This window comes from Coffea arabica, chromosome 9c (genome assembly GCF_036785885.1).
Source record: "Coffea arabica cultivar ET-39 chromosome 9c, Coffea Arabica ET-39 HiFi, whole genome shotgun sequence".
NCBI classification, from domain to species: Eukaryota; Viridiplantae; Streptophyta; class Magnoliopsida; order Gentianales; family Rubiaceae; genus Coffea; species Coffea arabica.
Window position 1 is genome coordinate 31,234,561 of NC_092326.1, and position 8,564 is coordinate 31,243,124.

Below are 8,564 nucleotides of genomic sequence, written 5' to 3' on the forward strand. Positions count from 1 at the left end.
GTTTTCTAAATGAGAAGGTGGAGATAGTGCACCTCGATGATCCCATTTATTCAGATTAAGGGCAATTAACAATGTCTAACCAAAGATGTTAAAAAAAAACGCTTATTGGGAGACAACCCAATTCAGTTTTTAGTTCATTTTTATTATTAGTTTCATTTCATTTATCTTAGATATTCAAATTTAGTGTGTTTAATCTTCGTTTTTATTGTTTCAATGGTCAGAAGATTTCCTCTCGACGCGGGCACGTGGTAACTTTTAAAGGATCACTTTCATCGTCAAAAGGGTTTCTGCTAACATAACGTGTCTATGTCTTGTCCTAGGGAGGGGAAAAAAATTAAAAACAAATATTTTACTGAAATGCTTTTCTATTTATATTTCTTTTTCCTTTTCCTTTCTTCCTTTTTCTTTTTCTTTTTCTTTTCTTTTTTTTCTTTCCTTCTTTTCTTTCTTTCTTTCTCCTTTCTTTCTTTCTTCCTTCTTTCCCTTTTCTTTCTTCTCCCCAAACCGCAAGCCCCAAGCAGCACGAAACCCTCGCTACCATAGCACGACACCGTTGCTTCGATTCTCGCTGCCCACACTGCATGCCATCATCATCATTAGCCCGTCGCCATCGCTATTTTCTCTCTCTCTGCTCCGCTTGCCATCGCTCGCTGTAGCTGCTCGATCGCCGTAGGTCGCCGTAGGTCGCCGCACCTCCGCAATCCGCTACTGTCATGCGCGCCTTGGTCGTGCCATTGCTCGTCTTTCACTACCGTTGATCATCCAACCAATTTCGACGCTCCTTCTTGCACCACCGCCATCCAACTACAGGCTATTGCTAGTAGTGTTTTCTCTTCTAATTTCTCACCACTGCTAGTTGGCAATTCTTCTGCTCCAATTACTTTTGTGTTTGTTCCTTGTGTTCTGATTATCGTTCACTCTGCTTGTTACACAAAATATATATAATAAAATTTTGCTCTGGATTAATCATGAATCACGCTGCTGCGGTTAACCTATTGATGGTTGGTTTAATACTCTATTAGGTGCATTTCTTTGTGTTTACTGTTGCACTTAGCCTGGTGCTTGATGAATTATTATTAAGTGCATTTCTTTTGCTGAATGATTTGGTTTTGATAATTAGTCCTGATTCTTCATCCTAAATTGATATTGACTACACTATCGTCTAGATTAATTGTACTGTTTAAATAAGTGACTCATGGGAGTAAATTATTGATTCGGGTTGGTACTCTTTTTGGCCTCTAATTGTTGGTTGCTGTGCAGATTCTGTGTCGATTGTTGTTTTCGTTAGTAGGTGTCGCTGTTATATCTAGGCTTTGACACACTCCTAGTTATCAGTTCTCTCCCATACTTTCATTTGGAGCGTGTTTGACTGTCCCAATGGCTAAGAAAAGATCAGTATCTAAAACTAAAACGCCTAAAGTTCAGTCTATTGTCACACCCCAACCCACAATTCCCGTGAATGATCTCACACACCATTCGTCTTCTTCAGGTATATGGACATGTCTAAGCAGGGACAAAGGTGTCCATATCTCTACACCCTCACACTTTGGGAATCATTTGAATTTCACTAAGGCCGTAGATAAACAAAGGTACTCTATGTGTTGTGAGCGGCGGATTATCCCTTGCAAATTCTTGACCCCCTCACCATGACTGTTTTGGGTATTCAGGATGAGGTTGAGCGCATGTGTACAGATGTAGGGTGGAGATCTTTTGCTACAATTCGTTGCCCTACTTTTGTCCAACTAGTTAGAGAATCTTATGCCACGTTTGAGTTTGACTTGCCCATGAGATATACTGTCATTGCCCTAAATGTGATTCGATTTCGTTGATGGGGTCAAGAGTTTAGATTCTCTATTATTTAGTTTAATTTGGCCATTGGATTTATTGATCAAGAATATGTTAAGTCTAGAGAGTATGTCGAGAGTGCTTGTGATTATGTTGAGTCATTTTTTTCCCATTACCCTGATATTTGGCAAGAACTCTCGGTTGACAGGGACCATTATGATCCCACCAGGTCCAAGAGTTAATATCTTAAGGATCCGAGTTCTCATTATGTTCAACGCTTCTTAGCCTATAGTTATTCGGGTCACAAAGATAGTTCCAGTACATTTTTTAGACCCGAATTCTTCTTTATTTGGTGTATGAAATAAAATATCAAGATCAATTTGGGTCGTTGGCTAGCGTCACAATTGAAGACAGCCTTGACCAAGAAGAATAAACCACTAATCCTTGGGTCGTATATCACCCATTTGACGGTCTGTTTAGGCGTTCTTAATCTGCATGACCATCATTTACATTTGGCTTGTGACATGGACTTTCTAGATGTGGTTGGTCTTGAAAAGATGAGAGTCATTGAGGAGGTAGATGGCATCCTTCGATTTACACTTCCAGGGCTCACTCGCATACCAACTCGGTGTCCCTCTACATGTGCAGGTCCTTCTTCTGCTTCTAGAATTGCTGACGACACGTTGGATCTTCTACTTTTGAACCTCCTCTACCGCCGTCCTCTGATATTGAGTGGCAACATCTTCAGGTACAGGTCCATCATATAGACGAGCAGGTGACTAATATAGCGAGTCAAGTGGCCTAGATGTCCCAGAATTTGGCAACCTACTTCTACCATATGGGATTTACGCCATCCTTCCCCCTATTTTCTAACTGCCCGAGACCCTCCTTTACGTATTTTATGGAAGTTTCATTGTCCCATCTTTTTCATTTGTTTTATTACTTCCATTGAGTACAATGTATGCTTTAGGTGTGAGGGGAGGGAGTTGTAATACAACTGGTCCTGCCCCTTTTTGGTGTTTTAAGTTTTTTTTATTATTATTTACGAGCATTATTACGATTGTTTGATATTGACAATGGTCAGTTGACTTCAATTTTTCTATTATTAAGGTTTCTTGACGGGAGCGTATCGGGTGTGAGATGGTCAAATTTGAGGATATCTCCTTGGTGAGTACCTAAAATCTAGTGATTTTTATGACTTTTAGTTAACTCTTCTAGGCATTGTGAATATTTGCTTTGCATTTGTTTTGTGAATTGAGTCAATTATTAATCTTAATGCTCCATGTTTGAGAAAATAAAGCAGGCTTGTGTTGTTTATACAATTTCTAGTGCTATTTTGTTGATTAATTATGAATAAGGTTGGCTATACCCCGCTAGTTATCACTACCTAGTAACCGGAGGTCCTCTCCAAAAGTGTCGACATTCGCGTCAAAAAATAGTGATGTCCATGAGTATGTGGTCTTATAGTGATAAGAGTTGAGTAACCGGATTTCTTCATTTAACAGATGCCGGAATTCGGGTCAAAAGGTTTTATGGCTAAAGACTAAGCCTCAACACAAAATTCAACTTCAAAAAAAAAAGAGGGAGAAGAATGTGTGGTCGATCATGTTAGCCTGCCGATCTATGGGTTCAATGTTGAGATTTTGGTTAATAATTGAACTATTTGCTGATGAATGTTAGTCAGATATTCTCTCTTCTCAAATTAGTTAGCCATAAGTTGGAGGAGTCTGTGGTCTTAAGAGCTAACCGAAGGGATGTTTCTTAGATCTTTATCATTGATGCTTGACATATGTTTTAATGATACTTTGGCAATGGATAATTGGAGTGATAGCTCGCTTCTCATGCTTGAAAACAAACACGGCTTAAGTGTGGTAGGAATTGATAGGGCGTAATTTGTTATTAAATTTGTGGTTAATTTTCCTTTTATCCTTCCCAAATATTGTTTTAATTGTTGGATTATACTTAAATTTGATATTTGGACCTAATTACAAGAGGTGGAGCAGAAAAATGCTAAAAAGGGAGACTTTCTTGATAACATGCTGTAAAGTCCGGATTCTTGGGATTGTGCGCACGTGAGAAGTTGCTAAGAAATTGACAAATCTAGCTCTAAGTTGTGCTCAATCAATTCTTTCCCTTTTGTTGACTAGTATTAGAAAACAAGAAACAAGGAAATCTCGATAGTTGCCTTATCTTTTTGTTTTCCTTATTCAGTTAGGAAACTGACTAGACTAGCGGCTAGTCATATAGATTAGGTTATTATCTTTCTTTTGGTTCTCGATAGATGGAGGAGAGGAACAGATCTTTTTTCTTCATTCTCTTTACTTTCTCATTCGAACGATTATTACATCATGAGGGGAAAAGATTTGATGTTAAGGAATCCAATTTATTCGCGTGGAAATTTCTCTATGAGGTGTGGCTAAGTTTTTAATCTAGTCAAAGATCAACTCAACGACACAGTCCCGAACATTTGTGAGATCGAACTAATCTCAACTCGTTCCTTCAATTTATTGATATTTGTGCATTCTCTATTTTAATTTCTCGAGATTATTTTGTTAACTGAATATCAAAGGCCCGATATTCAAAGTGACCTAATAATCTATTGTCAAATTAATCAATGAAATTCATAATTGTTTGGTCGATTAATATTAGTGGTAACTAGCATTTACACACGTTAGAGGAATATGCAATCTAATTTAAATAACCCTCTTAGTGTGTTATTGATTAGGGTTAAGTTTTTCTAATTCTTAATACAAGTGAAAAATTAAATTCTACGGTCGTACCTAGAGTTATTTCCTGATTTGGGTGATCAAGGGTCATGTCTTGGTCATTCATAAGCTAAGGAAAGGTTGGTCGTCAGAGTTTGTTGACGACTATAACTGACCTGTTTATGAATTGAGCGAATCATCTTTGCATCAATGATCGGATGAATGGACTGTGTCTGCAAGGTTGTATCTTTGGCTGGAGTTTGTCTGCCATCGATTTAATTCCTACTACTTTTGTGGATTGCTTTATTAACTAGGCGTTCATTTATTTTAGTTTGAATTGTTTAATTATTCCCGATTTTATGAAACCCCCATACTCTGGACTCTGAAAGAAATAAATTATCCCCAATTCCAGTGGATTTGACCCTACTCACCTCTATATACAAAATTTATATTTTTGTTGAGTAGGTTTTTATTATTGTATAGACTCGACGACCTATCAGGGTCACCGGTGCCTAATGGGATCCCATCCTAAAAACAGTGACCATGGACGAAAGCAAATGGTAAGCTGTTATTCAGGTTGTAAATTAATTATTTGGGTTTATGTAGATATTTTTTTCCCCTGTTAGATCTTTTTAGGCAACCTTTTATGTTTTTTGTGGTGTCAAATGTGTAGGAGAATTCATCATTCGAAACTTACCACCAGAAGGACTACCACGTATTTTACATGTTATCGGAGGTATTCAACAACATGGATGCACAAGAGAGATATGCAAGGGATTCAAACCAACCCTCTATTGACATCAATGAGGACATAAAAGGCAAGGCAAAGTCAGGCAACAAATAGGGGGAAAAGAGGCCAGAGCACTTGGACGTGTCTGAAGATAAGGAAAAACCTACACAGCTAATTCGAAAACCTGAGGCAAAACATTCAAAGGGCAAAGGAAAGAGGAAGACACCAAAATCTTCATTCACAAGGGATCATGACCTCCCGCTTGGTTAAAGTCAAACTTTGTACAACAATATAATTCCCTGGATGGATACCACATTTGTCTCTAATCGTAGCACGTCCCATTTTGTAGATGCCCCACCTCCGCCTGCCCCTGCCTCTATCCTAGCTGATTCAGCTGCCCATCGGAAGACGTTTTTTAGATAGAAGACTGAGGCTCGACGGTGGTTGTATGCACTAAGGATTGGAGGGGGGTGAACTCGATGACTGAGGCCATTTTTGCCTAGGGAATTGTGGCATCTATTGCATTGCTCTTCATGGCTTTTGTCTTAATGTAGTGGATTTTCATTAGTGATTGGAAGCAATTTGTTTTCTATATTGGGACAAGTTTCAGTACTTTCGTTTTGGCATGAAATGGTTTGGCACATTTTAACTACTGGTCGATGTTGGGTTAGGATAGTTGACTTGTTGAAAATAATCAATGTAAGTTTTAATTACTTGATTCTAGGAGTACTTCTTTATTTAGCATAATTATTTGTTGCATACTTTATGCCCCATTTAGTGCTTATTGGTCAATTATTTTGAAGGTAAAGGAGTAGGTGTCTGTTACTTTGAATGACTAGTGATCAGCCTAATTTTGGAGTGAATTTCGATGACTCAGATGATGTGAGAAATGTAGCAACTGTTGTGTTCATATTATCATGAAACTTTCAAAGAACTCAGCTACCAAGACCGAGGCAAATGGTCCCAACAAGTGTTTTGACGGGTAAGCAATGAAAGACAAGCTGATGGATGGACACCACACTAGGATGCTCGAGAATATACGCAAGAATGTGCCTACTTTTATTCAACTTTGCCAGTTATTATGGGAAGTAGTTACATCGCTGAGAGACCTTATGATAAAGTGTATTTAGAGAAAGTAGTAGCAATTGGCTTATATGGCATGAGCCATGATTTGACACAAAGGGTGTTGGGCGAGCACTTCCAGCATTCCACTGAGACCATTCACTGACATGCGCATTGGATGTGTTAGACCTTAGTCTAGTTAGCACCTATTACAATCCGACATAGGAATATGGATGCTATTCATCCTAGAATCTTGAATAATAAACAGCTTTATCCATGATTTAACGAACTCGCTTGTCTTGCTGAAACTCCAACTCGCTATTTCATAAAACTTATGAAATCCATTGTAATACAGGACTGCATTGGAGCTATTAATGAAATCCATATCTTGGCTAGTGTAGTAAGAGAGAAACATGATAGCTTTTATAATAGGAAGGGCACTCTCTCACAAAATGTTCTAGTTGTATGTGATCACGATATGAGGTTCGCATATGTCAGGGCTGGTTGGAAAGGTAGGTCCCATGACAGTCGTGTCTTGATGGATGCTATTTCTAATCCTAGTGTAGTATTTCTTATGCCACCGGTGGTAAATATTACGTAGTCGATGCAACATATAGACATATGCTAGGTTTCATGGCCCCTTCAAGAGTGGCCTAGGTGGCAGATCACAAACTATGCAAAAAGGATTGTTTAATTGCCACCATGCTTCGATTCGAAATGTGATAAAGAGTACATTTGGGGTATGGAAAATACAATTTAAAATTTTGGAAGGTCCTATGAAAAACTACCCTATTAAGACACAAAGAAATATAGTATTGACTTGCTGTGTACTGCACAATTTCATCTGGAAGATGCAACCGTATGACCCTAAATGGATGCTAGAACTGCCGAGCGAGCTCAAGTGACGCAGTTTCATGTGACGCCAAAAGCACTACATGATCGGAAGCAATTGCGAAATGCAATGGCTGATTATATGTGGCTGCACCGAAATGAGTAGCCTATGGAGTGCCTATACCAATTTCCATACTGAATAGTTGATTCCCACTTATCCTAGACCACTTTTTTTGCATCATATGACTTTTTGTTTGCTGGTCAAATATTTGGTTATGTGGCGGACATATATTTAAACCTTTGGATCTAAAAAATGCATCAAATTCCTTGCCATTTTATGACTATTGACAGGTGTCGAACTTGTGCAATAATAAAATTTTACTCACAAGAATATTTATTCGAGTATAATGGTAAGTAGGGTTATCTCCACAGGGATTAGGGGAAAAATTTGCTTCTTTCCAAATGAAAATAAATTGGGGGGAGTATGGAGAATTGGATTTAAAAATAAATATTCAATGTAAATTAAAAATAATTAAACTAAAGCACATTAAATTTAAATCAAGGGTAAACGAACTCTAACTAAGGAAATAACTTTGGAAGTGGTTCATACAACTGATCACTGATACAAGATTTTATTTCATCTACTCATTAATAAATAGGTTATAGTTGCCAAACAAGCGATGACAACTAATTTTTTCCTACCGTCTCGATAGTTAAGGTACGCCCGTTAACTACTTCCCTAACTAAGAAATAGCTCTAGATAAGCCTGTAGTATTTAATTTCTTGATTGCATTAGAAATTAGAAAAATCCTATTCTAATCAATAAACACACTACCGAGGTTTATTTAAATTGGATCATATGTCTCCCTAATATGAAACTAATCACATTAGTTGTCACTAATTTAAGACAATTGAATAATTACAGATTTAATTATGCTAATTGACAATAGTTTGTTGGATTGAATTAATTATCAGACGCCTTTGATATCCAAACAACTAACAATCATGAGAAGTTAAACCAGAAAACATACGAATACGAACGAATAAAAAAATTAATAAAAACAATTAAATTTCATAGATGTAGATGAACCAAATCCTTTGTTCTTCTTTGACTAGAAAAGAAAATTAGTTACTCTTCATCAAGAGTAACCCCCTGCAATTCATGAATGAAAGTTGCATGAAGTTCCATGATGGAAAACAAAACAAAGGAAAAGAAAAACGAAGAGAAAGCTCTCTGCTCCACAATTCTCTCAAGACTAGTCACGATCCTCCCTTTTTTTAATTGTTTTTTCCTACTGAAGTACTAATCTATCGGGAGAATGCCGACTTCCTTTCTAGTTTCCTACTTTGTTTAGACTACTCATAATAAAGGCCTATTACCTAATTAGAAAAAAAAAAGAAGTTACAAAAAATCATATTTCCTCTTTCCTAATCCAATCCTACAACTAATA